The 15,922-nt window shown below is 50.5% G+C and overlaps 1 protein-coding gene across 3 annotated transcripts in view; it reads right to left on the bottom strand.

Annotated features, from left to right (window-relative positions):
- SEMA6A (semaphorin 6A) overlaps window positions 1-7,295 on the bottom strand; it is a 125,601-nt gene extending 118,306 nt beyond the window's left edge. For all 3 annotated transcript variants that reach the window (XM_041761430.1, XM_041761435.1, XM_041761436.1), the window contains exon 1: window positions 7,057-7,295. The gene's annotated coding sequence lies outside the window, so the exon portion shown is untranslated. The remainder of the gene's footprint in view (window positions 1-7,056) is intronic.
- Between the last annotated feature and the right edge of the window lie 8,627 nt (window positions 7,296-15,922).

The following is a 15,922-nucleotide window of genomic DNA, read 5'->3' as shown; positions in this document are numbered from 1 at the left end:
TGGTGTGAATGTTCACTTCTAGTCCAGAGGCGGCTTCCTTTGTACCATCTGTTACACTTCTGTGGCCATTTCCTTTTTACTCTCCCCACCAGGGCACTCTCCGTGACTTCTATCCCCCAAATAAAAATAACATCTAATATTTAATGAGCGGGTATCCTGTGTCAGATATTGTGCTATGAATTTTACAGATGTTACCATATTGACTCTCATCAGCCGTGACATTAGCGTCATACCAGCATCTTACAGATGGAAACTGAGGCAGAGAAGTAACTGGCTCAAAGTCACGCTATTTGTAAATGGCAAAAAAACAACAAAAAACAAAAACAAAAACAAAAAAAAACAAAAAACAGGCTGCAAATCAGTGGGCTACATCTGCCTACGGAGTATGGCCTCTGCATTGTCCCCGTCGCTGCCCACTGCCTTCCCGTGACAGTCCCTCCACATTTATAAACTCGAGGTCTCAATATCCTAGTGAATTCGCCCTTGTCACAGCAAGGATCAAAACTCCTCTCCTAGCACCCCTGGTTCACCCTGACATGTCTGTTCTACACTAATGCTTACACTGACATGAACTATTTTAAGGCTTACCTCAGCAAAAACAATGCCCTCACCTTTTATAATGCCTGGCAGAGTGCCACTCCCATGACCTTGCCCAAATTAATGGTCACACTGAAAAGCCATCGTCACTTGAGGCAGTTGGCATTCTGATGAATAGGTTTGCCGCTCTCCGTGCTCTATTAAGACTGTGAATTTCCAATGAATTTGGGGATCTTATTTAATTTCATCACGTGGTTTATACTAAAATGTGATGCCAACAGAATATAATCTTTCTTGTATGATTTAGTAGACGGTAAAGCAAGATCTCTGCGAGGCCCAGGGTCTGGGGTAAGTAGAAAGGAATTAGCGTCATACTCTTCCAAGTTTGCAGAGTGCATTTCACATCTTACCAAATATTCACATTTGTGGTTTCAAATTATTCTCCCAACAGTTTCGACAAGGTGGGAAGCATAGGTTTACTATTCACAAATTTTGTTTAAAATAATGCAGCTTTAGAGAGGTTAAGTGGCTTGTCCAAATAAGAGTCTAGAACTCAGGACATCCAGGTAGAGGATCTTAACTACAATTACCATGGTACTGGCAGTAGGGGGCAGAAATGTGGGTTCATAAGCATACTATCTTCTCCTGTCGGAAAGGTGGATTTTTTAAAAGATTTTATTTATTTATTCATGAGAGACACAGAGAGAGAGGCAGACACAGACAGGCAGAGGGAGAAGCAGGCTCCTCGCAGGGAGCCCGATGTGGGACTCAATCCCGAATCCCGGGATCACGCCCTGAGCCGAAGGCAGACTCAACTGCTGAGCCACCCAAGTGCCCCTGGAAAGATGGATTTTAAAAAGTACTATCAGCAAACTCCAAAAAAGCACAACGGGTCTGTGGCCAGTGGTTACAATGCAGAACAAATGAGGCCAAGGTCAAAAGCTCAATCCCCATAAGTGCTGGCTATCTTCCTAGCTCTGTTTCTTGGCAAGCTGCTTTTACCTAAAACTCAGATTCCCTCCAGCTTCAACCAGGTGTACCACAGATGTGTGCTCTTGGCCACAGAAGGGGACTGGGTGAAGGTGTGGGAATTCACAGGCCCCAATCCATCACCAGGACTGGGAAAACAACCTGCCATGCACGCTCCACTAATGGTGCATGAGACAAATCACCTGTGTACATGGAAGACTGTCACACACACGCAAAGAAGTATGTCATTGGGTGGAAACATAAGAAAAACAAGAGCAGATAAAAAAGAAAAATTAGATGTTTGTAAAAAGAGTCACTCTTGATGGATTGATTAATCAGTTAACTGATTGAACACATACTTGTTACAAAGGGCCTATGGTGTGCCAGGCACAGGTTTAGGGGCTGGAGATACAGCAGTGAATAACACCTGAAAGTCTTTCCTCGTGGTATTATGTTCTAGTGGAAGAAAGAAGATAAATGAGAACAACATATACTCTGTCGGGCTGTTAAAAGTGAGAAGGGGGGAAAAAATGAGGCAGGGGGAGTGGGGGTGGGAGTCCTGGAGGAAAGAGTAAAGTTAGGTGATCAGAAAAGGCTTCACTGCAAGAGTGATATTTGCACAGGGACCTAAAGAATGTGAGGAGCAAACCACACAGCTATCTGGGGAAAGAATCATCCCAGGCCATGGAAGAGCAGAAGTGAAGAGCATGCAACGGACCCCGAAGAGAACACGTCTGGCATAGTCATGTAGCCCTAAGGAGGGGTGGAAATCCCAGATCCCTTTGGGCCACAAAGGTTGTAGGTCGGACTCTGGCTTCTAGAAGAAGATGGGAAAGCATCTGAGCGGAAGTGATCTGATCTGGCTTCGTGTTTTTTTGTTGTTTTTTTTTCCAGAAAAATCACTGTGGCTGCTGTGTGGGGAAGAGACTGTAGGGGGCCAAGAGCAAAGCAGGGAGACCAGTTGGGAGGCTGGCACAGTCACCCAGCAGGAGAAGGCAGCGGCTCAGGCACCAGGAGGGCTCCAGAGGTGGACGACTATGGAGGAGGCCCCTGCGCTTTCTGAAGGAGCGGCCCACAGCATTGCTGCTGGAGTGGGTGTGGGTCTGAACAAAGAGTGAAGGGGTAAGTCTTAAGTTTTCACATGTGAACAACCCAAAGCATGTGGTTCCACCATTTACCAAGATGGAGGAAGTTAGAAGAAAAGCCTCTCTAGGGGAGAAAAGACCCAGAATTGGGTGCTCGGAACATGTCAAGTTTGAGATGTCTATCAGATCCAAGAAGGCTACCTAACCTGTAGGATTTGCTATCTGAGAGACCCAGGAGAGAGGTCTGGGGTGAAGAGGTTACTTGGGAAACATTGTGTTGAGTCCTGACAGTTTTAGAGGATACTCTCCATTAGTGGAATCTGAATTAATTCGAATCAGAAAGTTTTACAAGAACTTGCCAGCTTCACAAAGCAGGAGCCCCTTGTGTATGGACTCTTCTGCAATAGTCCCATGCTGAGCAGTATCCTGTATGCTTTTCTCCCCTTGAGGTTTGTGTGGTATGACATCTCACTTGCCCATTTCAGAGGGATTAAATGCCTCCCTGCCTTCTCATATCCCCAAGAGGCAACCATGTGGTTGCTGGCAGAGAATAGCTCACTTGCTGAGAAAAGCCTTCACTCTGGAATAGTAAGATCTCAGAGATGACTTGGCTCCAGGGTACCTCGAGAGAGTGGGGGACACTGATCACTGATAGGGGAGGCCACAGCAGGATGTTTCCAGGCTCCACCTTCCTCTGGGAGTGTGAACGCCCATGGCCCAGGGAACACCCACTCCGGGAGGAGGACAATAAATTGTGGAAACCTGGGGTGGGGGAGGCAGAGGGAGAGACACACACAGTCTCTCTTAGGCTTTATACTGCTGCAAACGGCAGATGCTTAATTAAAGCATTTGCAATTAGTTTGGCTTGTTCTGTGATTCCTTTCTGCAAACAAATAAGATGGGAGAATATATTCGCTTTTGGCAATCTAGTTTTAAAAAACTTCTTCTCCCATGATCACTCTTTTGTCCTGCTCAGAAAAGAGCTGAACCACCATGTACCGGTAGTAAAGTGTCTGACTTACCTCCTGCTTCAAAACGGTATTTTTCCTTCCATTTCACATGGGAGTGCAATGCTTTTAAAGCATGAGTATTTATTTTGAATTTAATACAAATTCTTAATTTGGGTGCCTTATTTTCATTCAATGAAGATAACAGTCTTCTTAATTCTTGCTCTCCTTCTGAGTCAACATACTAAGCAATATTACCCGCCCACTCAAAATGCAAATGCTATATTTTTTTAATGATGGGAAAAGCATTCACTAGGCTTGGAAAGAACTTGAGGGCTGTGTGTTTGTGTGTGTGTGTGTGTGTGTGTGTTGCTGTGTGTGTAAATAAAGAGTTGCACTTATTGCCACTTTATAATAAATAATCACTTATTTGAAGCTGCTTTGTAGGGGGGGGAAAACAGCAGGTCCATTCTAAGCAGAGAAATGTGAATCATGTGTGACTATGTCTTTCTTTCGTTCATTCAACATTTACTTAGGTTTCTACCCTAGTTCTTAATGAATTCTTAACCTATTTAAGTGTAGTAGAAGTTTTAAGTACATTCTGCAGATGGCTCCTGAGACTATGGTTTTGGGTGGCTGCTCAACATTTACACATGAGGACTACATGCATTACTGAAGAGTGTGGCCCATCTCTCGAGGGTGATAGTTACAAAACCCAACACTTTGGGAAGACTGTCACCACCCCAGCACTGTAAATAAGACACAGGAACTAGAATGCTTCCTTTCCATCAAGTTGAAAAAGGATGCAACAGAGATGAGGCTTTAAACCTGACCTCCATTCTTTCCCGCTTTCGGATTGGTTTGCCAAGTGCCTCATTCAAGAATATCCTAAAAGCAAAATAATAATACAGAGTAGGAGTTACTCAAGATTCAAATAAAAGTTACCGTGTAAACAAGCACGGGTAAACCAAATTCAAATAGTGCAATTATTTTCTGACAAATAACTGAGGTTAATAGGTGGAGACAGTGTTCTGCCACAGTATTTAAGGTCAGGTTAATAATTAACTTTGGTGCCTGGCGTAGTTTCATCAAAGCTTACTGTAAATCATAAAACTGCTCCATGCAGACTAAACAGGGTATTATAAAAAATACGCACCAAATGCTTTGCAGTCTTGACCTCTGGTAGCCATTTGGTTATGGTGTAAAAAAGTACGATACTTTAATTCAGAATTGAGCACAGGCATCTTTACTTTGGGAGAAAAAGCCTAAAGAAAGGATTCACGTGTCTGGAACCTATAGCTTTTCTGCGCCATCAGAATTGGACTTGATGCCCAAGATGTAGGTCTGAAGGAAGACGGACAATTATCAGGATTCAAGAAAGACCGGCAGAAGCACTCGAGACCTTCCTACCCCGGAAAGACTTAAAAACCAGCGCTGGGGGGCATTGCATAGCTTTCTGGAGACCTGCTGGCGGAACACTGCAACTGGGTTAAACATCTTTTCAGATGTGAGGCGAAGAAAGTTGCGCGTACAAGTGTGAGCATCTGCGTGCTTCTGTGTGTGTGCGCGCGCGCGCGTGGCTGTGCGTCCGCCTTCGCCTGTGTTTTAAACCTTTCACGGATCAAATTCGGTAAGGAGCAACTTGATTTCCATCCTCCAGCGGACGCCGAAGGCGATCCCACCGCCGCCCGACCGGCCGGCCACCGCGTTGGCACAGCGGCCACCTTTCTCCCAGGACCACTGGCACGGCCACTGGGGCTGCCCGCAGCGCTGCGGGCCGGAGGCCGCGGCTGGCGGCGCCTTCCCCGGCTGTGCAGACGCAGCTGCTCCCCGCTCCACGAACACCTGGCTGCCTGCTCCACCCTCCCCGACCCCCGCCGGCTGGGAAAACGCGCGTGGCCCAGGGGGAGCCTGGGGCTGGTGCGCTTGGCCCCTGCGCCAGCCGCTGTCCAGTGGCCGCCCCAGCATCCTGAATCCTGCCCCTGAACTTCCTTTCCCTCCCCTCCGCCTCGCCCCCGCTTTCTCGAGCGGCCCAGCAAGGGCAGCGCCGAGGCCGCATCCCGACCGACTGCCGGCCGGGGGAGCCGCGGCCTGCGGGCCAGCACCCGAGTCCCCGCGGCCCGGGCGGTCCGCCCGCTTCCCTCCCGGTTCGGTTTTCCGCGGGCCGCACAGGCTGCGCCCCAACCCCGTCATGCCTGCCGGCCCAGGCTTTGAGAGAAACTTTCCAGAAGCGCCCGGTCGAGTGACCCCGTGCTGGAAAAGGAGGCGGCGCGGGAGCGGGAAAGGCAGCGGAATCCTGTTTCCCTTCCCGAAACGCACAAGTTCGGGACTGCTCCCTGGCTCCCCCTGTACCTCTCGGGTGTGGGGAGAGGGAGCGGATCTTGGGATCCTGCTTTTGCACCGTATACCACAGTGGGGAGCCGAGGGGGAAAGGCAGAGGCTCTGGAGAAGGGGCACTTCCATCCCCGCGGAGTCACCCGGGGAGGGCGGGCACTGCCGGGCCAGCTCCCAGGCGCCCCGCGGCCGGCCACGCAGCTCTCTAGGACGCAGCGAGTACTCCGGCCCCCAGGACCTGTGGCCGGGGCAGAGCCCTTGTCTGGGTAGCAAGCACTGGGCCATCTTTCGCAAGTCTTTCCACCCTTCCCCTCCAGGGACAACTCCTTTCCACAGAGGGACCCCTTAGATTTTGGAGGAGGGCGCAGCGGGCGTGAAGCCCCGGCGTGGCGGGCTCCGTGCCGGAGGGGGACGCAGCCGCGACAGATGCCGCCCTCGCCGGCCAGAAGGGAGCTGCGGCGGGGGACAGGATCCGGGGCGGGGGGCACCGCGCCACACCGGGAGGAGACCGTTCCTGGGCACTCATTCGAGCAAACAAAGCCCGGAACCTCTGGTGCCAGCGGCCGCGAAAGCCAGGATGTCCCCAAGTGGCAGGGCGCACGGGTACCAGGGCCATTACAAGTTTCCCGCACTCCCAGACCCCGAGCGGACAACAAAAGATTCTCTTCGCTTCCCCACCGTCTCTGCGGAACCCCTTCTCCCACCACAGAACCCAAACCTGGTGCTGGGCACCACCGGCGCTCTTCCACCCAACGTCCGCCAGCCCTTGAGGGCACAACGCTTGCCCCCGCCTTTGCACCAGGACTGGGCGCTCCTGAGAATCCCACCCTCTCGGGGCCTCTCTGCTCCCTCCCTGCTGGCCCGAAAGTGAGGACGGGCCCCGGGTCCTACACGCGCGTTCCCCTGCCAGGCAGCACCGGGCGGCGCCGGGCGTGTGCGCCGCGCGGGTGGGGAAGCTCGAGGCGCGGAGCCCCGCGGTCTCCCGGGCACAGGGCGGAGAGGAGCGGCGGGCTGGGCTCACGACTGCTCCCCCAGGGCCGGGCAACGCTCGGGAGGCAGACACCAGACAGAATAGGACGCAGCGACCACAAAGCCGACAGCGCGTGCCGGCCGCGGCCCCGGGACCCGCTGCCCAGAGCCGGGCCGCCAGGGAGGTGGGGCGCGCCGGGGCGCCCCCGCCGTACCTTTTCGGTGCATCGACGGGCAGGCGGCCGGGGCTCGGGGCGGGCTGGTACAGCGTGCATCCCATTTAGTAATCCATTATCGAGGAGATCTCTCCGGGCCGCAAGCTGCGCTCTCTCCTCTGCAAGCCTTTGTCATTCCCACATGTGTGCTTGTCTCTTTGGGGGTAACAGTCGCGGCGACTACTTTCTGGGAAGCAAACGCGCTGTGTTCATCTCCAGTGACAGGCGCAGAAGGGGAGAGGGGGGAAAAGAAGGAAAGAAAGAAAGAAAAAAAAACCCCAACAAGGAAGGAGTGAATGTTCAAGAAACTCTTCTCCAAATCCAAATTCCACTTGGGATTCCACTCCGGTGAGCCCCTTCGGTGGTGTCTGCGCGGATTAACAAGTCATTTCAGGGTGGGGGGCGGGGTGGGGGCTGGGGCGGGGGGCGCGCGGTGGCCCCGCTCTGCGACGGGTGTGGCGATGCTGGCCGCTGCCGCTGCTCCTAAGCGGGCATCGCGGGCGGTCGGCCCCGCGGAGAAGCGCCGCTGCTGCGTCCCGAGCGCCCGGGCAGCCGAGTGCGCGGGGAGCGGAGTTGGCTGCAGCCTCGCCCGGAGCCGCTCACTACTCCTCTGTCACCGGAGAGGCCGAGGCGCCCGGGCGGAGCCAAGTCCCGGACTGGATTGCGCAGGGAGGACTCTCCTCCCGCAGCCCCGCCTCCTCGGGCTGGCGTCTTCTCCGACCCGGAGGCGGGCCGCGGTGTTTGTGTGTGACTGAGTGAGCGTGGCGGAGGGCGGGAGAGCCTCTGCGGGGCGGCTGCAGGTGGAGCCGCGCACCGACCGGCCGGCGGGGCTTCCTTCCGCCGCGATTCCCGGCCCCGCCGTGCGCCGGGTGGAGGTCCCCGCGGGCCCGACTCGGGCTGGATCCCAGCCCCTGCTTCCCCCACCCGCGCATCTGCTCCAGCAAGGCGGGGGGGGGGGGGGGGGGCGGGGAGCCCGGACAGCGTTGCTGAGCCCTGCCAAATCAGAAAAATAAATAAAAATAGACGTAGTGCAGGAGCGAGTTACAAGAAAGGATCTGTTTATCGATTTTCTTAAATGGAAAAGTTTTAAAGGACGAGGGTAAGTGAACGACGAGCCTTTCTGACTCTGATCACTGCACCGGGAGGTAGATTCCAGAAGTGAGGGGCGCCCTGCCCTGCGCACCCAGGTGAACTGGATACAAGCCGGGGCAGTGAAAGGCACACTTCGAAGACACGGACACCAAGTTCAGGCGCATCCAGCACATCCAGCATGTAGGGAAGCACGTACCCCTAGTACAAAGGATGGTGCTGTCAACGACAGCCATGATCTGTTTCGAAACTTAGGAAGTGTATGGAGTGCCCTCAGCAATAAGCAAACTTCAGAAATAGGACGCGGACAATTCCAACGGGAATCCCACAACCGCGTGGAAGAAGTGAAATCGCAACTTCTTCCACGGCGCTATTGTTAGGATCACACGGAGAATGGCAGGCACAGCCTTTCTCCGCCGCGTGAACTTGCAACCGCCCAAACCCCTGCAGCTACAGGCCTGTGCCGACCGGTCCCGCCGCCCCGGGCCCTGCCCCCCGCCCCGGGCCGCCGCACGCTCCCGTCCCCGCGGCGCCCGCGCACCCCGCGCCCCAGCGGGCTTCGCAGACGGGGCGGGCCGGAGCCACAAGCCTCTGCAGAGAGCAGCCCTGGGCGGCCAAGCAGTCCGCGGAGCGATATTTAGCGACCTCGGGGGCGGCCGAGAAAGGCACTGGGAGGAGGATGGGGGTCCCAGGTGTCCTTAAGCCGAGTACCCCCAAGGAAATGCGTTAGGAGCCGCACCTGCTCCCTAACTGGGGCTCGGGCCCATGTTCCTGCCGAGAACTCAAGTTACGTACAAACACTGGCGAGGACTCACGGAGAATAAACGCACATGCGACAACACCCTGCATCTACCGTATATGTATCCCCCCGCCCCCACCACCCCCACCACCCCCACCCCCCCCCACCCCCCCCACCACCCCCACCACCCCACCACCCCCACCCACCTGGAAGAGGCGGCGAGGACCGGGAGGGGTCTATCTCCGCCGTTCGCCAGAGCCGCCAGCAGGGGCCGCTATCCCCACCTTTCCCAAGCGGGGACCGCGGGGCCCGGGCGGCGGGGGGCGCGGCCGGAGGTGCGCGCGCAGCCCCCGCAGCACGCGAGCGGGCCCCGGGAGCGGGCCCGGGGCGGGGGGCCTCGGCCGGGCGTCCCGGCGGCGCGGGTGGGGGCGGCTGCGCGACGTCCGTGGGGACCGGGTGCGGGCCGGGCCGGCTCGGTCCTCAGCTGCGCTCTCGGACGCCCGGATTTCGGCTGGTGTTCGGGGCCGCTGCGAGCCGGTCCGGGGGCTCCCTCCGTCCCAGGGTCGCGACCGCGGGGCCCCGGGGCTCTCACCGGCACCTCCGCCCCGCCCGCGTCGCGGGGCCGCTTCTTCGCTCTCAGCCGCTGCCTTCCATGCTAATTGTGTCTGGGAAAAGTTCTTTAATTGGCAGAATTAGGCAGAGCAAACGAATTGTTTCACAAGCTGAACCAAATTAATTCCGGGTTTAGCTTCTTTCCTTGGAGAAACAAACAATTAAGCTGTCTTGTTTGCTTTATGGATATATTGGAAATGCCCCACATCGAGTTTCAGGATGTGTTTTTTAAAAGGGAGGTTATTCCCATTATTAATACTCGCATGTTTAATTTGCAGTAACGCTGAGCCGAGAAGCAAGAGATTAAACTTACCTGATTGTAGGCTATGGAATACAAGAAGTAAAGAGTTCGACTTAACTTTCAGACGGCCAAGAAATACCACCCAGAATCTTCCTGGCAATTGCTAGATCCCAAAGTTTCACCATCCAATGAGGCACCCATCTGTCCTGACATGGTGAGATTACATTTCCACCTGCCTGGAGAGAGATGCTCCCAGAGGTGGAAGAGAAGCCAGCTATTGTGTCTCTCCCAAGGCCCTCAGGGGAGCACCTGTGGGGAGGCTGCCCAGTGAAACCCCATGATGTCATTTCCCCTTCGCTGCACCTCAGACTCACCACCAGCAGCCTGCCTTAACTTTTCAGTGAAACCACTGCTCTTCCAAAGCCTTTGAAGTCTGCAATTTACTTTGTCCCTCCAGGGAAAGAAAGCCAATGGGGGTTAAAGAGTCCCAGAGTGTAAGAACTGAAAGGAAATTTAGACTCTTTTGTAGTTAAAGGGCATGAAGTGGAGTGAGGAAAACCCCGCTAGGTCTCTGGAGGTGGCCTATGCTTGTGTAACCTAATAACCGGTGACCTTGGGTCACTTACCTCTCAGAAGCCCCAGTGGATTCACCTGTAAATGGGGATTCACCTTCTCGCTTCCCAGGGATTGTTTGGATTAAATGAGATGCTGTGTGTAAACCTCAAGTCTGAGTCTAGGGCCTGGTACACACCACTCTGTCGAGGTAGACTAGTGTCGCCCTCATCCTTGTCATCCTCCATGTCAGTCCCACCACTACCTTTGACAGCAGTCAGATGGAAGCGCTGAGGAAAAACAGGGCTTGTTTTGTGTCAGTGCTGGGAGCTACCCCTAAAACGCTTTGATAACTTTATGTGATGACAACGCCTGCTTTCCCCCCACATCACCTGGGAAAAGTGTGGAAGAAAGATTTAAAAAGTAAACTCGCACAGGAACCTTTTAAAGAGCACATCTAGTTATTTGATCAGAAACTCAGCTTTAAAACAAAAAGGGCGAGTGCACTTGGGAGATTAGGGGTCTAGTAATGCTTAACGGTCAGCTCCTGGTGGGTAAGAGTTCCTGGGGGGCCCTTGGAGAGGGCTGTTTGTACATATGGGCTGTTACAGGCTGAGGCCTGATAGAACAAAATTTCAATTACCAAACTCGGTTGGTCGAACACAGCCTCGTCATCTTCCCTTTCTCTCATTAGGCTCTGACCTTCTCCCCTTAACCAGATGTTTACACCTTGGTGCCACCCACTTCTTTAAAAACTCCGAGTCTGTCACATGGGGACTTTTTGCCCCTCTACTCATTCTTTCCTACACATCTCCTCTTACAGGGGAGGTGATGCCTCTCCTCCAACTGGAGGCCAATCCCTCTGTTTGATCCTTTATACTTACAAATTCTTTGCTCTTTCTCCACCTCTCCTGCATCTCCCCATCAGCAGGTAACCAAGCTTTAGTCTCTTCTAGTCTTAGAAGTAAGCCCTTCTTGGGTCCTCCATTACTTTCCAAGCTACCGCTTCTCCCCTCTCTTCAAAAGCGAGACCTCACCAAGGAATAGTGACAAGCACCACTGCTCCTTCCTCCTTTCCTATTTACTCCTTTCCATCTGACTTCTGTCTCCAGCAATTCCATTGACCAGGCTTTTGCTGAAGTCCTCAGCGACATCTGTGACAGTTAATCCAGTGGATATTTAATGTTTTCATTTTATTTGTATCCTGAGCAGTGATGAATAGGACCACACTCCTCCTGTGAAACTCTCTTTGCCCTTGACTTCTACAACACATCACTCTTTCCTGTTGTCTTCCTATTTCTCTCATTTGTTTTTTAATTTTTTTTTTCAGGGGGCGTCTGGGGAGGGGGGGGGGGGCTCTGTTGGCTAAGCGTCTTGCTCTCTGTTCAGGTCAAGATCTCAGGGTTCTGGGATGGAGCCCTGAATCAGGCTCTCTGCTCAGCTGGGAGCCTACTGCTCCCTCCCTACTGCCTGTCACTCTGCCTGATTGTCGTCTCTTTCTCGCTCTCATTCTCTGTCAAATAAGTAAAATCTTTACAAAATATTTACTTTTCTTTTGAGGAAATTGAAAGATACAGAAATTTTCAGAGAATAATAGAACCTCCCAATTTTCACTCTGCAGAATTAGCAACTGTTAATATTTTGTCATATATGTTTCCTGTCTTTATTTCAAGAAATGAAAAGCGGTATATAAAGCTTCACGTCCATATAGTCTATACTGTTCCTACCTCTCTCCACTTCTCCATGGGCAATATCTTCCTGAGTTTTCTGTGCTTTTACGTATACTGTATGTACCCAGAACCAGTATGTAGCAGGATTTTCCCCCCAAATTAAGTAATATCTCAATTACTCTAGCCCTTGAACTCATTCTCCAAATTGTAGCTGAAGTGATCTTTGAAAGATGAATATCTGATCACATCACTCCCCTGCTAAAAAGTACTTTGGCAACCCAAAACCTTCATAGAGCCTTCAAGACAATGGACGATTTGGTTATCATCTACCTCTCTGGTCTCTTCTGTCTGCCATGCTGCCATCAATTTTTTTCTTCCACAATGTTGCCATTAATGGAAACTTCCGTGCTGCTTTGTAACCACAGACCTGCCCATGTGCTTCTGCCTGGAACACTTCTTTACTTCTTTACCTTGTTAGCCCATGCTCATCCTTCAAATGTCAGCCCGAACATCCCTTTCCCTTCATGAAAGGCTTCCCTGATATTGCAGAGTACGTCATACCTTTCCATTATAGGTTCAAAGTACCCTTCCAAATTAGTCCATATATCACAACTAGACTTAACTGTTGGTACAATTATTTGTTTGGATGCTTCTCTTTCTTGTTAGGGCAGAAGCTTCTTAAAGTCCTGGGACTCCATCTCTTTTGTCTCTCTTGTATCTCCAGTATCTAGAAGAGAGTAAGGGCTTGGCACGTAAAAGAGTGGTGGATTAGTGAGAGCAGTTAGTTGTTTTTCAAGGCTGCAGTAGGAAAAAAAAAAAAAAAAGATTTTTGCATGGGATAGGACCCTTTAAAAATGGAAAGAGAGAAAAAAAAAAACCCACAACACTAGACAGTTGTTTTGAGTTTCTGGTTCTAAAGATGAACAAAAACTAGGCTTTCCCCCAACATCGAACTTCTATTGTGTAGTGTCTGATTTCTTTTTGGAATGAGGAAAAAAGGATTTGCAGATGTAAGTGATGGCTAAATAACCACAATTACAAAACAAGATGCTTGGAAATACGCTGCCATGAGAATATAAATAGAACTCTGAAAGACCTGTGGAAGGAGATAAAGTGCAATTTGAATCCACGGAGAACACTGTAGGAACATCTCCAAGGAACAGCTCCGAGCTCTCCCAGCAAGCCGGAGCGCTAACAGTGATTAACTGTCTGCCCCTCCATGAATAGCTTCACGGGTGGTACCCTCTCCGGGTGTAACAATCACTCCACTGTACCGCTGCGGAGCTGGGGCCCCATTCACTCCTGATATCAGATTATTGTTTGGAAATGAAGAGAATGGTAGGTTAGAAATAAGGTAATGAATGAACAATAAACGTTAAGTAAACCAGAACTCCATTTCTCCCCCCACAAAAGCTCTTTACATTTCATTGAAGTCTTTGGTTATGTAATACAGAGCCAAGGCTGTCTCTGGCCTTGTTTTTGGCTTGCTGTTCCAACATAACTGCTCTTAATTGCCCTTCTTGCTAACATTTAGACTTAAAAGTACCTACTTGGATATAAGTTTGTTTAAAAACACAGTGACCGAAAAGTAATTTATACTTTTCATAACCAGATAAACCAGATGATTAGACACCACTTTGGAATTTGCTGTTTGGCCAAAAGATTGATGAAAAGCAAAGTAGAACTTTTTCGGGGGGAAGAACTGTTTTCAGGGCCTTTGCTTCCAGGTAGTGGAAGGCCTGGCTGGAAGAGGGAATTGTTCTGGCCCCTGCTTAAATAAAAAATGAGGCTTCCAACTTGTTCCAAATCTAGGTTGTAGATAATGTGAGAAAACACTGTATTGCTATCAACGGAAAGACTTTTTCCAGGCCGTTTAGGATAAATGTGTATTTAAGAGTAATTTTATAACCAGAGAAATGGAGACAATGAGGGTGTTTTGTTTGCTTTAACTTTAAAACAGAAGACAGCTGTTTTAAACATCTAAACTTCGGCTGGATCATTGCAGACAGTGAAAGTACCAAAAAAAAAAAAAAAATGACCCAATATGCTCCGAAGTCGATTTTTTAATGAAGTTTTAACAAATAACGTCATTAAATATAAAGTTATCCCCTGAAAACCCCCCTATACATGTAGCTATAAAACATTAAGGTGGTTTCTTAGTGTCTTAACCTGATGTTGGATTTTATATGTGAGCAGGTCTCTAGTTAATAGTTCCATAATACGTTGATGCCACTTGACGAGCTGGATTTAAGAATGTTTTCAGAGATAACCTGTAGGTTGAAACAAGCTTAAACATTATATTTTGACATAAGTAATGTATTCTCCGGTATTTCCTGAACGTTTCAGATGATTCACTAATTTGTAACGCTCAATTTGTACTATCCCACAATTTAAGACAAGTGGAATGAATGCTTGATGGCATTTTCCTCATGAACCCTCTTAAATACAGTTATTCCTAACCAAGTACTTACTAATATAAACTAGAATGTTAACATTTTTACATTTGAACTGAAAATGTACACACCTATTTTCTTAAATACTGTGTCAGGAACTGTTAGTGAGACTCTTAGAAAAACACACATTCATTTCCTCATAGCTCCTTTCTTTTTTTCCAGGCTTCAAAGCAACAGAGACATTTCCTTTCTTCAAATGTAGCCTTTTCAAGCCTTTTCTTGTTCAGGCAAACTTTTGAAAAAGTCCCTGACCCTCTGTGTCTTCCTCACCACTCTTTCCTACCCTCCAAACAAGAGTCTGAGCAATACATTTTTGAATGGATTACGATTTGGTCTTGACATGGGTCCCCTGGATTCCCTTGCCTTGGAGACTTTTCTCTTTTTGCTCAATACGTTACTTTTTCCAGTAGTTTTTTTGGGGGGGAGGGGGGAGAAAATGTTTAGGTGTTTTTCATACAAAACAGAACAGAGAAGCTGTAATAAGAATGTTACACGGCAGTATTCATTCACTCAGCGCGGAGAGAAAATCAGCCTTGCACTCTTGGGTTCCCATCAGTGTGTTACTGGGTGTTGGTGACCTATGTGATGCTACTTGACTTATCAGTATCTGCTCAAAATGATCCAGTGGTTTTCCTTTCCCACGTCCTTGGGAGCAACAGCCAAAGCCAGTGCCATGTGGCCTCCCGTTGCCCTCCTGGGCCTCCTCTCTTTCACAGTCTCCATGCTGGCTGACCTCTAGGCTTGAACAACACCTAGTACATCCTAGAAATGCAGTGAATATTGGCTGAGGGAATGAGAGGAGCACTGCACCTCACCACTTTTAATGCCAGTCATACAAGGGCCACAGGGTGCAGGTGCTATGCACTCCGTCACAGGGCAGAGCGAGTAGCTCTCTGTCAAGAAATGGCAGAATTCTCTGATGGGTTCTCTGCCTAACATTGCAATAGGCAGCCTGCGGTGTGTTTGTGTTTTCAATACCATTTGCTTTGAGGCAGTGCCTGCTGTTGGAGGGTGAGCATGGGAACAGGTATGCTGGGCTAGGACGTTCTGAAGTAGAAATGCTTGCTATGGACAGAAGAGGATTTTTCTTGTTACTGGGTGGTGATTCACATGATCCTGTCCAGAGACCTAGAGGAAAAGGAGAGCCAACTCACATCATAGCCTCCATGCAGATCTCCCTGTTAGCTTGGGCTGCCTTGATGCTGCATCACAGACTGGCTGTCTTAACACACATTTGTTTTCTCACAGAGTTCTGTGGTTGAGAAGCCCAAACCAAGGTTCTGGCTGATTCAGTTTCTGGTGGGCACTCTTCCAGGCATGCACATGGCTGCCTCTCCTCCCTGTTGTCCTCACATGGCCTTTTCTCCCTACCTGTGAGAGGTACTGAACTCTCTCCTTTCTCACCTTCAAAGGACACTGATCCCATTGGATAAGCGCCCCACTCTTATGACTATACTCAACCTTAATTCCCCACTCCAAAGAGAGCTCCCCTGGGAGTTAAGGCATGAAC

The sequence above is a fragment of the Vulpes lagopus genome, chromosome 7 (genome assembly GCF_018345385.1).
Source record: "Vulpes lagopus strain Blue_001 chromosome 7, ASM1834538v1, whole genome shotgun sequence".
In the NCBI taxonomy this organism is placed as follows: domain Eukaryota; kingdom Metazoa; phylum Chordata; class Mammalia; order Carnivora; family Canidae; genus Vulpes; species Vulpes lagopus.
The sequence above is the reverse complement of the archived record's forward strand: the minus strand, read 5'-3'. Positions and strand labels throughout refer to the sequence as shown.